The sequence below is a fragment of the Furipterus horrens genome, unplaced genomic scaffold (genome assembly GCF_987537825.1).
Source record: "Furipterus horrens unplaced genomic scaffold, mFurHor1.1.pri manual_scaffold_3, whole genome shotgun sequence".
In the NCBI taxonomy this organism is placed as follows: domain Eukaryota; kingdom Metazoa; phylum Chordata; class Mammalia; order Chiroptera; family Furipteridae; genus Furipterus; species Furipterus horrens.
This window is the reverse complement of record NW_028327173.1, coordinates 194,285,942-194,307,202: the sequence shown is the minus strand read 5'-3', so window position 1 is coordinate 194,307,202 and position 21,261 is coordinate 194,285,942. Positions and strand designations below refer to the sequence as shown.

General features: G+C 37.6%; 1 protein-coding gene across 5 annotated transcripts in view; it reads right to left on the bottom strand.

Annotated features, from left to right (window-relative positions):
• The window catches only part of NRXN3 (neurexin 3), a 1,415,138-nt gene that overhangs the window by 337,271 nt on the left and 1,056,606 nt on the right, over nucleotides 1-21,261 (bottom strand). The gene's annotated exons all lie outside the window — the stretch shown is intronic.

Below are 21,261 nucleotides of genomic sequence, written 5' to 3'. Positions count from 1 at the left end.
GGGAGGAAACAGCCCCCACATACCAGTATTTGGTGACTGAGAGGGATGACATCCAAAGCCTGTAATGGCGGCTGTCACCCCAAATGAAAGACGCAGGCGACATGAATTAATAACAAAGCAAATGTTGGCGACAGACTTCCCAAACATCCTCTGTTCCTGCTGCCTCATGGCAGAGGGCAAGTGACACACTGTGTCTGAGAGCTTTGGGACACGTGACAAACACTTTTTCCATCTTCCTCAGGAGTGGGATTAATTTTCCGTCTCTGCCAGGACACCAGATAGAAAGTGAGTCTCCCCACCTCTTAGCTATCCAGATATTACAGTCAGTGGAGCTGGGAGCAGCTCCAGAGATACCTCCAAAATTGCAGGGAACGTGGAGGTCCAAAGCCATCCTTTTATGCCTGGACCTCTACCACCACCACAGAGAAGAAAGCTGTAGCCTCAGAAAACCAACTTTCATGACTGAAAGCATTTGCCTATTTCACTGTTACGTTGCTATAAAAAAAAATGATAAAATTAATTCCAGGGGCTTTTGAAAAATTAACCTTATTATTTTCCCCTAGCAGTGGTGTTTATCTGGTATTATACAACAGTTTCCATCTCCTTTTCCAAGCCAAATTATGAAAAGAAAAAGAAGGAGGAGGGGGAGAGGGAGGAGGAGAAGGAGAAGAAAAGAAGACTGAAAAAAGTCTCAGTATAATGACAAGTGATGTTGCCAATTATGACTGGTGGGTTTATCAGTGTTTTTACTATTATTTACTATTACTAGTTACAAACCCAGGGGCTAGTAACAAGATATTAATTTAAAAATACATAGAAAGCAAGCAGGAAAAAAGAAAATGCACCTCATAAATTAAAAACACCTGGTTTTATAAAACAAGTTTTTAAATATGAATTTGGAAAAAAGCATTTAAATTTGGTGGCCAGCATAGACCACAGGATTGCAGTTTCTAGGGCTTGTATATATGTTACCCACAGTGAGTACTTCCATATGTTACTGTATCTCCAAGTTCAAAGACCATTTGGCACCAGATTGTCTCATATGTTTCCCACTGAACACAGTCCAATGCTGGAAACTATTTTAAAGCAACATTAGACAAGCATTCAGATATCTTTAGCATTCACTAAAAATCTTAAGCACTGGTCTACATTTAGCTTACAGAGACTATTAGGTTGAATGATGTTGTTTGAAGGAGAAATGAGTTATGAAGCTCATTTAGAAATAATAAAGTAAACTGCTATGAGACTAGAAATAGGAGAATATGTCATGTGTCATCGTTTTTTAAGTATTAAGCCACATTATATTCTGAAGCATATAAAATCTAATTTGTCCTCTTTGAAAGGTCACTATTCTAGCTGCTCCGGTATGTTCTGTTTGTATATTACATGGAACATAACATTATTTCCCTTTTACAAATTTTTCAATCCTTAGCAGATGGTGTCTGAAAAGCCCTCCAGTCATCTGGAGAATTTGGGATTGTAGTGTGGAAAGTTATGGTTAAATCTATATGCAAAATAATGTTTGCTTTTCACCATTCATCAACAAAACTTCTCAAAATTAGAAATATATATAGAATGATTTACCCTTGATATTTCTCCATCTGTGAAGAATTTAAATAATTCCCTTTCTGTGGATGATTACAAATGTCACACCACTCCCTTTATTCTTTATTTGGAAAACTGAAGGTTACACTGTGATTAATGTATAGAATCACCAAAAATGCAAATCAGTCTGTGACATTTTGTGGCAATTTATGAAATCTTACCCTATTCTATCCTAAATATATAGCAGATTCTGCTACAGAAATAAATCCATACCCTATCAAAAAATAATTTTGTCACTATGAAAAGACAAGTTGAAAGTTGATAACAGCGACAGATATGCAAGGTGCTTTACAGTTTGCAAAACCTTTTCAAATTCATTAGCTGAATTGTCTTAGCTGCTTTATGGGCTCATTTATTAACACTGTTTGGAAACACAGACCCAAATATCTGATTTAATTAAGTCGTCGTCGGCAGCCGTCCGTCTCGAGAGACGATGGTGTAGCTTCTTAAGAGTCTATCTGCACCGCCGAGAATGGCTGTGCAGTCTGACTCGGGAGTGACGCGGTATCTGTCTCCTCCCGTGTTGAATCGACATCTTGCGATGACGCTGGAGTGTGCTATCCAGTGGAGCTGAAGCTACAGAGCCTGGGCAGGGTGATATGGAGGGTCTGCTGTTGCCCATGCAGCAGACCCCCCCTCTCTTCGCAGCTGAAGGGTCCAAGGGAAAGACGGAGTCCATACAGCTTGGCTTCAGGTGCGCCGCAGGAGTTGCCGGTGTTGACTACAACGTCAAACCGCCTTAGGGACTCCGGCTCCGGATTTTCTGTCGGGGTTTACTCCCTTAGCCTTTCCCCTGAAGAGGTATGCCGCAAGGCAGCGGAGGTTTTTTGGAATCAGAGTTTTCCTTCTCTGATGTGCCCTGACTGGAAGATCGAACCAGCGACACTTAGCTCGCAGGCCGACGCTCAATCCACTGAGCCAAACCAGCCAGGGTATTTTTAATTAAGTAGTACCTCCTTTAAGTCTCCAGCATAACCTTCCTGCCTTCCAAAGCCTGTCCTCACCATATGCCAATCATATAGCTTAATATAATTATACAATAAACTATACCAATGATACAAAGTTGACTGTACTTCATTCTTTTCACATCTTCTCCTAAGACATTCTTTTCACATCTTCTCCTAAGACTAAAATGGAACCAGAACAAATGCACAGCCCCCAAATCTGGCATGGTTTCAAAAGCCAGTCTGGTCTTCTAACCATACAAATAACTTTACAAACCTACTACTCACCCGCTGCAGTGTTCAGTAATTTCCAATATAAAGAGAAGGAACCTTTTAAAAGACAGATACACAACCTCTGCTATATAGTGGTTAGGAGGTCGCCATGGCTTCGATTTTAAAATAAACATAGAACAAAACCTCACTATAACACTACTAGACTAAGTAGGTACAAAATATGATTCAAAATTATTTTATTGCTTCTGTTATTCTGAATTCAGGATGCCACTGTGTTAGATAATTCTAACTTTGGAGGTGAAAGGGGCAAAAAAAGATACAAAGTCCTTACCATATGGCTTATTATGCTATGTAGAAATAAATACTGGAATATGTATTCTTGGTCCTGAATTTACCAGTAAGGGAGATAAAGGCCCTGAATGCTCAGTAGTCCAATGTTGGCTTTAGAGGAAGTTAATACTTAAAACTTTCTCTCTGGTAACCTACTGTTTTTATTCTTCTCAGTTACTTTGCTATCTTAAATGGTTTTAAAAGATAAATGCAAGTTTTCATTTAATTTTAATATAAAATGCCTACAGCCCCAGGGGAACATAGAATTATTTTGGTTTACATTTTCAAATTAAAAAGTTAATTTTATTATTTTTAACTGGATTACAAATCAACTTTTTGGGAACATCCTAGAAACTGTAAGGATCCTTCTTAATCCATTAAAGATCTTCATTTCTAAGCCATGCAATAATAGCACATCAAATGTTCTCTCCCGCAGGCCTAGTAGTTCTGATTGCTGGTTTCGCTCTGTGCTTAGTCTGCTAGTGCCAAAACCATACTACATTTATTAATAATCTGAACCAGGTAAACTTTCTGCTTTCTAGCAAAAGGTGGTCCATTCAACTGAAGAAAAAATTACTATGGTAGCATTCTGGCCATTTAACATTGCAGGATTTAAAGTTTGCAGGCAACCAAGTTTGCTTTGCTCAGTTCCAACCAACACAGTATCTCAGAAATGACATCTCTATCCTGTCACCATTAACCAAGATAAAGAGAATACACTCCATCTTCAAATAGTCAACAAGTATGATATGTTATTTAACACATGGCTTCTTTTGTCTCTAAAGCACTAAAATAAGGGTTTGGCTTCTTGTTTTTGTAATTGATTAGCTTTTTAGTGAAATGGTGCTGATGGTGGTTTTGGCAGAGCTAGATTGGAAGGTATACATACGTTTTGGTGTGTAGTCTGTATGTGGGGTTGAAAGAGAAGAAAAGAGTAGAACAGCCTTCACTGAAATCATGGAAGAGTCCAGGGTAGCAGTTTAATGTACTTATACAATAAGCTGATTAGGTAGATGATCCATGATTTCTCAAGAAGACTGAAAAATAAATTATTTTCCAGTTCACACATTTCCCTGATAAATAGTTCTGAACTCTATGGTGTTTATTACTGCTTATTTTACTGGAATCCAATTTAATTGTTGATGGCAACTCAATTTTTCCTTATTTAGGACGACCTTGATAATTACTATTATTGTTGTTTTGACGTATAGACCTCATGGCCTTGTCATTATGACATTGTTTTTATTTCTATTACCATATATATCATATTACCTTTGGGGATATTCATAACAGGGATATAATCATGGTCCTATTTAAGATTTACATTCGATGTAAAAATAATTTATATATATATGTGTGTGTGTGTGTATATTTATATATATATATATATATACGCATGTGTATATACATAAACATATGTGTATAAAAAATGAATAAAGTCAGAAAATATAGTAGACTACCTGAAATTATTTATTATTTTCCCCATCAAATATTTACAGATAAAATGGCTCCAGAGAAGCCTTTAAATTCAATCCTGGTTATATATTTATGTGTTTTTTTTTCTTAAGAAGACCTAAGGCAATTCAGCTTTCCCTGAAATAGTTTTCAGCGGGTGTTAAAATGAAACAAGTTAGAAGCATCTCCCAGGGGAAGCCTTAGAGTGTTCAAGTTAAAGAGAACTAGATAATTTACTCATAAGAAAGTGTCACAGGTAGAATAATAAATTAAGTAATAAAAATAACTCTTAATGTGCAAACCACCTGGTAGGTAAGGTACGAAAAGAAACAAGACGTCCAACTCCTACTCTAATGCTATCTGAACATTGCCTAGGAAATCAGAATAAAATCTCATGACACTAAGGTATAGGTCTGTCTTCCCCTATTATTTCAGGTTCCTATTTCTTATTTCTGTTTTATTATTCTCTCATCAACCTTAGCCACATTTGTGTTCTTTGTTTTAAATTGGTAAATCGTTTTGAAAAATCAGTGGACTATCAATGACATAAAATTTATTATGTCATTAAAGAAAGCTATTGCTATTAAAACTATCTTTTATTCATATCAATTACTATATAGCTAATAAAACCAAAATGGAAAGACTGTCAAAGTAACAAATATTTTTTTCTAGCAAATGGAGGCAGAAAGCTCAAGGATCTCATAATGACTGATGGCCTAAAAAATACAGTTCCTTGATTTCTTTTATTTAGTTTGTTACATGGTACCCACTGGCCAACACACACACCCCTGATTCTGTCCAGGTATTTATAATAGCAGGGCCTTATATTTTCATAGCACTAAATGGGTTTCAAATCGCTTTCTTTGAGAGTATCTCATTTGACACCTCTTCCCCAAATACCAGTGAAGTATTAATGGCAAAATTTTTGTTACTGTTTTACTAAAAAACAAAAGAAGGAGGCTCAAGTTGATTAAAGGAGTAGATCTGGTGTCAAGTGGTGGCCAGTGTAGCTGAGAGTAGAACCACAGCTTCCCTTTCTTGACTCTGCCCTCTCTCCCCTCAGGCTGCCCTGCTGACCCCAGAGATGAAACTTTCCTAAAGGAAGCCCCAGAGACCAAGAGCTCCACCAGGAGAAGGGAAGGAGAATAACAGATGCAAAAACTATGAACAACAAAACTTCTGTATTACAGGGGGAGCCACTAGGGAGTGCGTACGAGGTAAAGGATCAGTGATGCAGATTTTACAAACAGCCCTGCAATGCATTTATTGAATGGGATGGTTTGTTGTGATCTATTTTGCCTACTTTGAATTTTTTTAAATAAACACCGAGACCGATGATAAAGTAGCCTTAAATAAAGCAAAATGGAAGGGACTGAACATTAGAAGAGATTTCATCAATTTGAAAAAACACTCCTTATCTTCAGCAAAGAAATAATCAGATCTACTGCTCAGCTAATGGAGAAAACAACAACACAACCTAAGAGCTAAGGATATCATCAGGGAGAGCCGAGCTGTGCGTACGATGAGGACTCCCTCAATACGGGGCAATTTCTTCCTCTTTCTTGAAGAAAGAATGATTAAAAAAATAAAAAAGCACTAAGCCAGAAAAACAAACAAAAAAACAGAGGCAACATTTCAGATCATGTCCAAATACTCTAGAAGAACGGCTTCAAGTCAAAGACTTCCCAGCAGAATCAGTATTGGTTCAGCTCAATATAAATCTGCTCGGTAATACTGGAACTCAAACTTATGCACAGAACAAAGTCATTATATATTGTATCCAATACCAAAGGGTCCATAAGAGCTAGTGAGAGAAAAGTATAAAACCGATAAATCATACCTATTAACCCAATTTCTTATATGAGTTTTAAAAAGTCCACCATTATTTAATTCTGGTGATAAATATCATTAAAAAGAGACATTCTTCTTGGCTCATAATATGTCATATGCAAACCCTGTTCTTGCAAATATTTTGGTTGGAATATTGGCTAGGAATGTTATCGTGGATTTTCCAGGGAGTCTGAAGAGGCACTAAATAATTGTGCTCTTTCCAAATCTGATTCCAGCTATTGCAATGGCTCATTACTGTGATTCCTTACATACAAATGTACCACCCCAAAGTGTAAGTAAAATGAAATCACACACTGATTCCAGGCACATTCAGGAGTGATGTCCAATGCATACATCATGACCCTTTCTGAGCCTTAGGGGTAATGATATTTTCAGAAACACCTTTTATCAGAAAACATTTTAAAAAGTTAATTTTACTCATCAGATTCAGGAACCCTCCACTAGGAAAAAGATGATTAGTGATAAAAAAGACAATGCTTTCCACATTGAAGTTGATCTAACTATAAAGCTTTCAGGGACACGTTTAAATTCCCCCTTGCTTAAAAGAATTATCATAAACTCATTGTTTTCCTTTGGAGCAATTATTTCTTTCACAAACCTTGGGTAGTACTTAACAATACTAATTATAATACTAATATTAATATTAATCCTAGTTATGTATATAAATAGTTTATTATACTGGGGTGGGCAAAAGTAGATTTAAAGTTGTTCATGTGGAAAAAGACAAATAAAACAAATATTTATTAATTATTGTACTATTTGTCTTTTTCACTAAGAATAACTGTAAACTTACTTTTGCCCACCTTTTTATACATTAATACTGTATTATATTATAGTATACAGTATAATATTTCAAATTCAGAGAAGGAAAACTCTGACTCCAAAAAACCTCCGCTGCCTTGCGGCATACCTCTTCAGGGGAAAGGCTAAGGGAGTAAACCCCGACAGAAAATCCGGAGCCGGAGTCCCTAAGGCGGTTTGACGTTGTAGTCAACACCGGCAACTCCTGCGGCGCACCTGAAGCCAAGCTGTATTGACTCCGTCTTTCCCTTGGACCCTTCAGCTGCGAAGAGAGGGGGGGTCTGCTGCATGGGCAACAGCAGACCCTCCATATCACCCTGCCCAGGCTCTGTAGCTTCAGCTTCACTGGAGAGGACACTCCAGCGTCATCGCAAGATGTCGATTCAACACGGGAGGAGACAGATATCGTGTCACTCCCGAGTCGGACTGCACAGCCATTCTCGGCGGTGCAGATAAACTCTTAGGAAGCTACACCATCATCTCTCGAGACGGACGGCTGCCGACAACGAATATTTCAAATTCATATATCTTTCACTTTAGATATTGTTGCTATGATAGTTGGCTAGGCTTGTCATAACAAGGTACAAGAGACCGGGTGGCTTAACCAACAGAAATTTATTTCCTCATAATTCTTAGAATTTCGAGATCAAGGTGTTAGCAGGGTTGGTTTCCTCTGAGGCCTCTCTGCTTGGCTGGCAAAGGGCTGCCTTCTACTGTCCCCTGACATGACCTACCCTCTTTACTCATCTGTGTCCTAATTTTCTCTTTTCATAAGAATATCAGTCATATTGGATTGGAGCCCATCATAATGACCTCATTTTAACTTAATTACCTCTTCAGAGATGCTATTTCCAAAGACAGTTACATTTTGAGGTACAGGAGGTAATGATGACAACATATAAACTTTGTGGGGACACAGTTCAGCCTACAGAAGTCACTGTCTCAGTTTTAAAGATAAGGAAAGCTGCAGAATGACTTGCTCAAGATCTAGTGATATTAGGAAATTAATCCAGATCTTCTTAACTCAATGGTCTACATTCTTCTATTTATGTCAAACTGTATTCCTAATTGGCTTTCCTTTTGCCTTTACCTGTGCATCTGTGTGGGAATGAGGATGATGATGGAGAGAAGAAAGGCAGAAACAAGAAGGAAACTCAGTTCCCTCACAGTGGAAATTGCAGTAGAGGACTGATCATTTTACTTTATTTAAGTGACGGTGGTTTAATATGAAGTTGGTCTCTGTAAAGTATATGAAGCAAGGTCAGACAACAGGTGGCTCCTGATTTAACTTCACCACACTTGTAAAACTCTAAATTCTGAAAGGCAGACTCTGATAAAGTTTATTTCAGAAATTATTTCAAAAACAACTCAATTTAATTTCTATATCCAAGCTAGTTTTTTAGATAGCAAAACAAAATAAGTTCTAGGAAATGGCATGGTATTCAGGTTTAAAAAAATACTAACTTTTAATGTCAAGCAAAATGAAAATCTAAAACCCTTTTGTACCATGAGCTCCTGGAGGACAGGGTTAATTTATCTCTTTACCAACACTGTGGATGCTCAGGAAATAAGTACTATTGAATTAATCAGTAAAACCTGGCTCACCTATACTTTCATGTCTTCACATTGTCATTCAGGCATCTACCCATGAATCCATGTCAGCTTTTGTAATTTCATCTCAATGTGGAAATATTTCATAAATACCCATCAATTAGAATTCACAATGTCTCCTATGATGGAGTAGAACACAGCTTCCAGTTTACAAAAGATATCTAACCAGAAAGACTATTAAATAATTTTTCTTTGGTGAATTTTTGGCAGGCTCGGATAATAAAATCACACCCATTTTTAGTTAAATTATTTTATGTTACCCCTCATTTTCTAAATCATATTGCTCTATTGATCTGTCTATTTACAGATACACATGATATTCTATTTTACAGAACATTTGAGTGCAAAGACCACATACACATTTGTCCTTAGGCAAAATACAAATGAATAAAAAAATGATCACTTTATAATTACTCATCAATATTTTCTGTAGCATTTTTTTTTGAAACTCATTCCTCTGGTCACATCTCATGGGACATAGACAGAATAAAAAGGAAGTTCAGAGCACATTCATCTGCTTCCTATTATTGCACAGGTTTGAAATACCTTCTCTAGTGAAGACAATCAAGGGATTTCTAAGTACTAAATATTCTCTGAAAAAAAAAAAAAGTGCAGATGAAGAGTAGTTTCTTATTTCCAGTGCTTTGATTTAAATGCTGGATATAGACATACTTTACACTTTCAGGGGGCCAGGGTCTATAAACAGATGACTTGGATATATTTGTGACTCTAATTCATAAGACACTATTTTACTGGAAGAGTTGGCTAATATTTTTAAGGGTAATGACTCCTGCTTCTATAACACAGATCTCTGTCATACAACATATGAGGTCTGTCTGGATGAAGTCCAACCATTGTTAATATAATGAGAATGGTTTGCATGACATTAATATAACCTGGTAGCTAAGGAGAATGGACTGGAATGAGCGTATGTGAACAAGGACAACCTCACTGTACTAGTCAGTAGGAGTGGTAGACCCAGTTGAGTGAGCATGTGTACTCTGTGGCCATTGCATTAAAAATGACTGAACAGGTAGAGCAAGAAATCTGCATCAAATTTTGTGTTAAGCTTGAACATTGCTCCACAGAAACTATTTAGATGATTCAGAAGGCCGCAGCTGTGGGCATCTGGTGACTGGCAGCTTCATCATGACAAGGTGCCAGCTCATTCATCACGTCTCATGGTGAAACATCAGATAACCCAGGTGACTCAAACCCTCTCCAGCCCAGATTTGGTGCCTTGTGACTTCTGGATTTTCCCAAAACTAAAATCACCTTTGAAAGGGAAGAGATTTCAGACTGTTGATGAGATTCAGGAAAATATGATGCAGTGGCTTGTGGCAATTGAAACAACTGTGTGAGATCCCAAGGTGTCTACTTTGAAAGGGACTGAGGCATCATTGTCCCGTGTACAATGTTTCTTGTATCTTCTTCAATAAATGTCTCTATTTTTCATATTCATGGCTGGATACCTTCTGGACAGACCTCATATGTCAGCATTAGGCAAAAGGAAGAAACTTCAACTATTGTAGCCCATTCTCCTATTCTATAACAATCACTTACTTTTACTGTGGCTCAGTTTCCCCATGATTAGGAAGGTGATAATATCTCTTTTATCTACTCATTTCAAAGAGTTGGATTAGGATCAAAATGGTAAGCATGGGCACTATACAAGACTCTAGAAATAATTTAATACAGTATTCCCTCACTTACAATGGGTATTACATTCTAGACCCCCCCCCCCACGAAATAGGAATCTTACATTTATTCTACACTCTTAAACCTATGTAACTGTAACAACATAGGTATACAGTACCGCAAAATCCCGCGATATAGCAAAAAACCTGTGATAAATAATTAAATATAATATTTTTAAAAATCCCGCAATACAGTGAGGCCACAATAAGTGAACCTTGGTATAGCGAGGGACTACTGTATTTCAATTTTATGGTGATCATTTCAAAGTGAAGAACTCTCCAAAACTTTGGCACTTGCAGGAGACTTATTATTCCATATGAGCCACATACTCTCCCTCTTTACTTGAAAAATTAGGCCCTTCTCATGGAAATTACTATTATCTTCCATTCCAATTATGTGATTTGAATGAAAACTGTCAACTTTTTAACAGATTTTTCCTATACATGCAGCTATATTGGCTAAGATATGGAAATTAACCCAAGTTGGACGAATCAGAGCACTTCACTGGATAATTTGTAACCTGGACCCAGAAAAACACTGCATCTGTCCCTGTCTGATAAAAAGGTATGCACTCAACTGCCATGGCAACATTTCCTACTATGGAGAAGAAGTTGCAAACAAAACAAAACAAAACACTGACTCAAAGAGCAAAGTCAAATTGTTGATCACAAATTGGTCTCAGAGAGAAAAATCTGATAAGTTTTGTCTACTTGGTTTTAATTGTCCATGTTGTAAGTTCTTCCTTATATAAAATTCTCAACAGCTAACTTGTTTAATCCAGGCTAGTTCAAATTTTGTTCTTCCATAATCAGAACAGTCCTAAATAGTAAGGAATCCCTGAAAACTATTACAGTGCTTGAACAAATGGAAGGGCACAAAAGCACTTGTTAAATGAATTGGCAAAAATGACCAAGATGATCAAGTAATAAGTTACCCAGGAATTTAACCTAAGAATAAAAGCACATTTAGTATATATATGTAATTAGACCATGTGTAAAACTGATCATGTTCTTTTGACAAAGACATTCTTAAAGTTTCCCATAATTACGTTATATAAAGCACTATATATATTTTATAATATGTAATATTATAAAATATAATATAATATTATGTAATATAATATATAACTATATATTATATATTGCCATAATAAGGTTATATTATATAATAAATTCCTGGGTAATTTATCATTCAATCATCTTGATCATTTTTGTTACTGTGGTTGGGATTTTTCCCTTTCATTTCAATCTAGTAATTACTATTATTAAAACAATCTATTAATTTTTTAATTGAAAAAATATTCTAGGCTTTGGAGTTTTGGGTCTCTCTCTCTCTCTCTCTCTCTCTCTCTCTCCAGCCACAATAACAAAACTCTATAACATATCTTGAAATAATTCAACCTGAAAGCTATAGAAAGAGCTATATAAATTAAACTATAATTTTTGAGGACATAAAACATGTCCATTAATATACAGATAAATAGATGATAGATAGATAGATAGATATAATATTACTGGACAGGAAAAATATGAGTATATCAACAAGCTGTTAATTTTTAAGATGATGGGCTCTAACTTAGCAGTTCTCTCCTGTTGAGCTCTTGGGTTATTTATTTTATGGGTGGGTATAACTTGCGGTATGGGGTGCAATTTGATTTAAGAAGATAGATGGAATATGTGGCTGAATAAAGAACCTTCAATTTCCTTCACTCAGTAGATGAATACATTTTAGATAATTTTTTTTTTCATGCCGACATCAAAAAACAGCTTTCAATCCAAAGGCACATGGGTAATGTCTGAATCTTTTCACATAACTGACTTAATCAGAAGGCCTAATATAGAAAAACATAGTTTATCTGCTTAACATATATTATATTTTCATTCTTTAAATAAAATAAATCTTCAGGAATATTAGACAAAATTATTTTGTTCTTAAAATAGTCTCTAGCTAAGGGTCAAAGTCAGCTTCTGGTGGTTAAAGCAGTTTCTCATTATTTGTTCAACAAAACTTAATCCCTCACCTTTGATCAACAAACAAATGACTCATTGCATTATTATGTAATATTTTGGTAATTAGTTTACAGTGTGCTTTTAAAACTGATTTCCTCTGAATACATAAGCTCCACCTGACTCTCTTAATCTTTTATTTTCTTTAAAGGCTCAGCATAATCTACAAAGCTTCTATTTTTCTTCCTTCATTATTTTTAACAAGACAATTGTCCTTTGCTAATGTTTGGTGATTCTCATCCTACCTGCCTAATTAAAATATATTTCAAACACATTCTCTGTCTCAGTCTCTCTGTCTCCCCTCAGTACCTCCTTATCCCTTGAAAGTGTGTCTATTCCTCAGGTCCTGATGATAACAATTTCTTATTTATTCTTCACCCTGAGCCATGTGGGAGGTGACCGGATTATTTCTGCTTTAAAAAAATTGCCCTCTAATCATCAGGCCCTTGAGTGAGGCACTTTCTGCACCTAGCCTTACACTTCTGTCCACGAAGCCATGCTGCAAGTGGATAAAAACTAATTTCCTGGGCCCCCTCTTAGTTCTAATATGATAACTTCAGCAATGATTCAACGGTGCAGATATGACAGTCTGCAAATAAGCAGCACTCATTTCCATCAAAGCTGGAAGATTTGTTATGATGGATATATTCAAGCGCACCAGTCTCTTTTTAGAAAATGCAATTTTATGAAAAAAAATGGGAGATAATTGGTCTTTAGCTCTTGCAGTAAACTTAGATAGCACCTGCCATATGTAAATTAATACTGTGCTTCTCCTGGTTAGATTAGGCCTTCTGATTAAGTCAATCATGTGGAAAGACTCAGACATTGCCCATGTGCACTCAGATTAGGAGATGTTTTTTTGATGTGGGTATTTTTTTAATAATGTGATACTTGTCCATCTACTAAGTAAAGGAAATTGAAAGTTCTTTATTCAGCCACATATCCTGTCTGTCCTTATCTCTCAGCCTCAGCTTTTGCCTCACATTGTGTCACATAGGTGGTAGGTTTATTGTGAGCTGGAAGATTCTCTAAAGTAATGACTTAGTATTTGAAGCCTCCGTGTGAACGCTGGGTCTGCTTGCCAGAGATCACATACACATCGCTCTCGAGGATTTATTCCCTTTCCCATTGTCCCCGTTTCCTCTGACGCTGGCTGCCTCAGTGCAGATCAGGAAACTCAGAGAACAGCTTTGCTCCTTTTAATCTCTTCCAAACCAGCAGCAAGAATGAATCAGACTCACATGGCTGGAGCAGTGGAATGTAAAATGTCAAGGCAGGCATTTCAATTGGCCCTCCCACTTTCAGAGAATGCCTGGATAAGGAGGAGCGAAGAGGTTCCTTCCAGGGGACAGATTAGGCTCAAAGGGTCTACCTGCATTGACACATTTGGTGACCTAGAGGCAGCACTGGCATGACCTCTTTAGTAAGAAGGGACTGAGTTTTCTCAGAAGGGCATCCTCTCATTGGTCACAACAAGTAAAGATCAATTTCCTTTATTTATCCAGTTAACTCAATCTTTTAATATGTACGAAGTTTACTTGAAAGTGAACATTCTTCCTAGTCATAAACTTGGGAAAGAAGCATACAGACAACAGGGGACAGCAACATCTTGTCGCTACTAGATACTAGATCACACCGTAATTTTTAAAATTATCGCTTCCTCTTCCAGAAAGCGACCGCAGGTGACCTCTGAAAATGGTTCGCTATTCGCTTGACCCAGAGAACCCCACAAAGTCATGCAAATCAAGAGGTTCGAATCTTCGTGTTCACTTTAAGAACACACGTGAAACTGCCCAAGCCATCAAGGGTATGCACATTCGAAAGGCCACCAAGTATCTGAAAGATGTCACTTTAAAGAAGCAGTGTGTCCCCTTCCGTTGATACAACCGGGGAGTTGGTAGGTGTGCCCAGGCCAAACAGTGGGGCTGGACACAGGGTCGATGGCCCAAAAAGAGTGCTGAGTTTTTGCTGCACATGCTGAAAAACGCAGAGAGCAGTGCTGAACTTAAGGGTTTAGATGTGAATTCTCTGGTCATTGAGCACATCCAGGGGAACAAAGCTCCCAAGATACGACGCAGAACTTACAGAGCTCACGGGAGGATTAACCCGTACATGAGCTCTCCCTGCCACATTGAGATGATCCTCACTGAAAAGGAGCAGATCGTTCCTAAACCAGCAGAGGAGGTGGCACAGAAGAAAAAGATATCTCAGAAGAAACTGAACAAACAAAAGCTTATGGCCCGGGAGTAAATTCAGCATAAAATAAATACTAACAAAAGTAAAAGCAAAAAAATAAAATAAAATAAAATTATCCATATTTCACAGTTAAAGATGACCGTGTTGTGCTGGATCTTGTTGCCCCATCAGGTTAAGGTTTGCATTGACATGATTAGATTATGAGTTCCTTGAAGGTGATGGTGTTGTCATGTGCTTCTTTATGTCCCCATGATGGCAGAGTCTCAAGCCAGACACATAAAATCTTGTGGCATAAGGGCTGGAAAGAGAATGTGAGAGCCACTATTTGATCTTATTGTTTATAGGTGCAAATACTGAGGTCTAAAGGGGTTACAGAATTTGACCAAGGTCATGGTTGGTAAGTAGCAGAGCCAAACTGGAATTCCTCTCCTGATTCCAGTCCAGTGCCCATTCTATATTATTTCTTGCCACCTCCAAAGTAGGTGCTTAACAAAATAAGAACAGACTTATAGAGAGAAGGCTGACAGCTCTAGGGGGAGAGTGTCGGGGGGGGGGGGGTGGAGGGATCAAGCAAAAGAGAAAAAGATCTTATAGGTATGGACAACAGTGTGGTGATTGCAGGGAGGAGGGGGTGGGTGGAGATGGAAGAGGATGTAGGGGGATAAATGGTAATGGGAAAAAATACAATACAAAGAATTAAAGTAGGTGCTTAATGAAAAACATGTTTCTTGTTCAATTTTAATTAATCTGTTTACACTCTGTCACTTAGGTTACTTTTTCCATAGTAATAATGATTATGGAACAGATTTAAAGTGTGTGCACATGAGAGAGAGTGAGAGGGAGGGAGGGAGGGAGAGTCAGAGAAAGAGGGAGAGAAAGAGAGGGAGAAGGAGGAGGAGGAGGAGGAGGAAAGAAAAAGAAGGAGGAGGAAGAGAAGAAGAGGAAGAAGACAGGGAGGGAGAGAGAGATATATCAGTATTTACTCCACATATATATGCTTTATTGTGTATATAATGATCTGGAGCCTTATATTTGGATACCTAAACTAACATATCCTATATAAAGAGTCCTCTTCCGATTCATTATTCTTAGTCCACAAGGACGTGAAGACAAAGAGAGGCAAAAATATCTGAAATAATCACAGTTCAATCACTATAAAATCGAAGCTAAAGCTGGAATCCTGCTATTCCCTTGAAAAGGACCTATTTGCAGCTTAATGGCATTTTTTACCAAATCCTAAGGTCTCGACAATAGGGGAATAAGCAAACTGAAGTGCCAGCCCACACTTCTGGTCGGTGTAAACAAGTGTGAGGCTGATGACATAGTGTTCCTTGGATCTGATGCCAGACACCTCAGGAGGCTAGAAGTGAGAGGAGGTTGGAAGGGTCTGCTACAATCTGAATGGGATCTCTTTAAAAGCACTGTGCAGCAAGAAAGACAAGTATAATGGCTATTTAATCATTTTCACTATGAAGTGCCAATTCTTTAGACTCTTATGACATTCATGAATGATTCAGGAGGCGGATATGACAAATACAGAGCAATTCCCTGAGACAGACACTTTCAGGGAATTTATGCCCCCCAACCCCACCCCAGGACAAAAGTGCTCCTGGGCTCAGTTATCATTTGTTCTGGGAGAGAATTTACAGCCTCGCCAGCAACTCTTCTTACCCTACTCAATAAAGTGCTTATTTTGATATACGGACTGTGATTGTTCAAGAACAACTGTATCCTTGGAAATTCATGTGCAGTGAGCAGTCTTGCTGGCTCACTTTCCTTCACTTCATGCACTTTTGTCATTGTCCAGGTTCTACAATCTAGAGGACTTGGACACAAGTTTCTAAATCACACGGTCACCTATTTGGATAGACAGGACACACACACACACACACACACAAACACACACAGAATACTCTTCAACATCTGAAAGCCCAAATGCTGTTTGGATTCATTGTGCATCACATCGTTCTCTACTGTAAAGCTATATGCACTGTTAACTATACAATAAAGACCTTAGTCTGTATCTTCTGTCCACAGACAACATGTGTGTAGATAGTAGATGAGTGGGGTACATTCACAAATATGGGTTAAGTTCCTACTATATGCTAGGTACTTTTCTGGGGGCTAGAGAGATACTCTTAAAATGATGGCAGAGACAGAAACAAACACATAGTTTTATAATATAATGTCTGGGAGTTTTAGGTGCTAATAAAGCATGATGAGGGATAATTGTGTCTTGGGAGGCCTATTTTAAATGAGTGGGGCAGGGCAGGTCCCTCTGCAGTGATGGCAAGCAAGCATGACCTGAGAACAACAGAAAGAACACCATGGGCCTTCTAAGGAAAGAAAGTTCAAGGCACGGAAACAAAGACAAAGAACTGAGGTTAGAAATGCGTTTTACCAGCTTGAGATTTGGCGAAGAAACCAGTATGGCTGGAGAAGAGGGCACAAGAGAGAGTGGGAGAAAGTGTGATTGGAGAGGTAAAGAGGTGAGACTGGATCACACAGGGTCTCACAGGAAGTACCTCGTGTGGGGAGGTCTTTGTCTGATTCTACTCTGAGATGACTGCTTAGCTTAAAAGGCACACATTTTAAGTAAGACATTGAAAAGCAGACTTAAAAGGAAGATATGGAGGATGCAGAGAGGCCTCCGATGGCTGATGTATGAGAATCAATTGAATGAGCTTGAGATATATATTTAACTAGAAGTCCCTGTGGGTAGGGAAGCCATCCTTATATACATAGGATATCACACAAAAGAAGGACTATGCTCCTTCAGAAAGTAAAACAATCATGATGGGTGATAAAAATGTCTTTGCCATATGTGTTCCTGCAGAAGCTGAACAGTCACTTTGCAGGGGTATCTGCAGGTCCTTTCCACATGGTTTAAAAGGAGTCTGTCTAACGAAGGAAGAGTATATAAAAGAGAAAGGTTGAACTGTGATACAATGAACACAGTGATCTAAATCAATCACTTCATTTCTTTTTCTTGATAAAAAAATCATTTTCTTTTTTAGCAAATTGCTGCTTCTTTTTTTTTTAATTTTTGACAATTTTATTTATTTATTTGTTTATTTTTTAGAGAGAGGGGAAAGGAGAAAGAGAGGGAGAGAAACATCACTGTGTGGTTTCCTCTCACTCATGCCCCCAACTGGGGACCTGACGTGCAACCTAGTTACGTACCCTGACTGGGAATCGAACCAATGACACTTGGTTTGCAGGCTGACGCTCAATCCACTGAGCCACAGCAGCCAGGGATGCTACTTCTTTGTTGAAAAAAAATCAGTAACCATTTTGGAAACAAAAATATTCTATAAAGCCATATTTCCCCTACAAATACTTTAACACAGTTAGCAGAAACATCCTTGAGGGCTATATCCTCAAGGATATTTTTGGTCTAGAGTCTGTCTTCTAGGAAAACCCTAATAAAATCATCCATTTAAAAATATTTCTTTGATCACTAAAATAGCAACCAAACACAGCTTCTTTTTTCATATCATGGAAATCCCAGAAGTGGTGGGAATTCAGCAGGCTAAAAATATCTGTCCAAATCCTGGTAGAGAGGCAAGACCATTTCCTCCTATTAATTTTCCACTATCAGTGATTTTCTTTCTTAATGTAACTTAATCCAAAGGCACTAGTAATGATGAGGGTTAGAGTTCAGAGGTAGGGGAAGCCATGATTTAAAAAAATTATCTTTAAAAGGATTTTCATAAAGGTCTCCTTTTTCATTGACTCACTGCTTTTCAACAGGAAAAAGAATACTCACTTATATATGAGTATGCACTATGAAGAAGCTACTTTTAAAGTATTTTAAAGGAGAGAAACTATTTACTAAGTATTTTCAAATGAAGAAGGGAGGGAGAAAGGGAGAGAGAAAAAGAAGAGGGAGAGAGAGAGAGGAAGAAGAAGATAGGGTTAGTGGGTTTCTTATAAAAATCACAAAGTGAGTCCTCTGCTGTCTTCTGCCTAAAATATACCTGAGTTAATGCTTTTTTCCCCCCAGTGTTTCTATACTTTCATGTGGAAAAAAAAAAAAAAAAGAGCAGCAAAAGTAATAATAGGGATGAGTAAATAGAACACACATGGAAAAGTTTTTAAAAATTAGAATGTTTAGAAAAGAAATCAACAGAGTAAATTAATTACTTTTGAGGAGATAAAGTATTTTCTTGAGATGAGGCTTTCAGAAAAAGGCTGTGTAGTACACATGGGGATAAGAGAATAAAGCAACCGACAAGAACGAAAGTAGGCAAAACAAGGAAGACTCTGTTGGTCATCAAAGGTAAAAAAAAAAAATCACAACAACAAATAAAACTGAAGTGAGTTACTGTAGGAGCCCTCGAGGTCGTCAGCTCAGCAAAATTTCCACCATCGCTCTTCATCATGTAAACCCTTGGTATAGTATTCATGGTCCTTACAGGTTTTTGACTGTCTTTGCCTTAGGAGATAAAGCTCAATAAAGGCAGAAACTCGTCTTGCTAATTGCTAAGACTCTAGAACATAGCAAGGCACATAGTTAACTTTCTCTACTAATGTTGAATTAATAAACAGATCTTTAAGAAGGCTTGTCCCTAAAAATAGGAGCGTAAGTGGGATTATCTACCATTACATGTTGGCCATCAGTCTCACTGCTGCTCTCCTGCTCACAATTCTCAAAGAGATTCCAAATTCCTTAGAATAAAATCAAACTTATCAAAACGGCCCCCGAGGCCGTCCATGATCTGACTCCTGCCATCCTTCCAATTCACCTGGCATCATAATCCCCTTGACTCACCATACTCCAGACACTGGGGTGTCCTCTTTCCTTCTAACAGGTAAGTGCCATAATGGGTTTGAGAGCTTTCCCCTTCCCCCAGAAATCTACATGGGTGGCTCATTCTCATCAATCAGGTCTCAAGCCAAGGGTTACATCTTCAGAAGTCTTTCTTGGCCACACAGCCAAAGGTAACAGCCTTGGCAGTCATTCTCTGCACTGTGACTGGTAATATTATCTTCATAGCACTTACCACATCTTTTCCTTCTCCTCTGACTAGAATGCAAGTCCATGAATCTAGGTGTCTGTCTTTCTTGCTCACTATCATGACCTCAACGATCCAAACAACAGCTGGTCAGAGTAAGCACTCAATAATATTTAAGGGACAAACAAATACATCTTTAAGAAAAACTTAAAAGTCAGACTCAGCAATTCCCCAAAGTCCCTTTAAGTCATCGGTTAAGCTATCACTGCCATATATTCATGCTACTTTAATTCTTGTTCATCCCAGAACACACACACACACACACACACAAAAAAAAAAAAATGCATATTTTCACAATTCCTATCATAAAAAAGTCCTTATTTGATCCATTTGTTAAATGGAAAAAAATAATAGTAACTCTTCTCTACTTGGTATGTTATTAGAAGAATGAATCAATGTACACAAAATCATACTGAACTTATCCGAAGTGAGATATAGCCCGAACCCATAGCAGTGGTATGACCACTATTATTTTGTAGCTTTTGTAACAGAAGATTTTTTTATCAGTATTTTCTCCATCCAGTGTGGTGCAAAAAGTGGGTCACTTAAAGGGCAAGAGAGAGACATAACTTTTTTGCATAGAATTTTGGGGGGCAACACTCTCTCCAAAGGGGTGGCAGTAAAAGAGTCAAATTTAATGGAATCAATACTCTCAGCCCAGTGGTTCACATAGGTATTTTTCAGAGGAGCTGGAAAATAAATTCCAAAAATCCTTTTCTTTCTTCTTCTCTGCTGTAAATGCAATATATTGATTCAGGTCCCACTATTTCATGGCATTCACATGCTTTAGTAATACAGAGGATTTATTTTCATCCCTCCTTCTCAAGAAGCTGAGGCTGTTCTTAACCCTTATCATGAACACCTTCTTTCTCATCCTCCTTTTTTCCTTCTATCCCAAGTACCCAGACAGTCAGATAAATAAGATGACTAGTACATAAAACACGCCATTTCCATTTGTGCAAATCTTTTTCACTTCTCCAAGGCCAATGGGAGCAAATACTAAGGAATAAATTTGCTAGCAGTAGGCAGGATAAACTAGGGTGAGTGGTGGATAGGTAATGCAATTGTTTACTTCATAACGAGCAGTAGTTATGTTGATAACTGAAAATGGCTAGGGATTTTATAAAGAATAATAGTTCAGAAATATTCTGGTCCTGATAAGATTTCTCATTCAGTATGCCATGAGGAACTTCTTTATTAAACAATTTTAAATGCTTTAGAACATTGCCTTTTGAGAAGTGAGCCTATTGGCTCAGACAGAAAAGCTTCTAGAGTAGACGAGTATTTTAGTTATGCCTTTGTTGTTGGCTGGACTATAACACTGGTTAATTTCCTTAATCTCTCTTAGGCTACTTGTTTGACAACTCCCACACATTCCACAAAATGCAATATAAAATCATCTCTGTGAATCTGTTTCACGCATCCAATCAACCATTTGGCTGATATTTATTAAGCACCTATTATTCCTTTAAGAAACATTTATTTAGAACTATATAAATCAGACTTAAAACA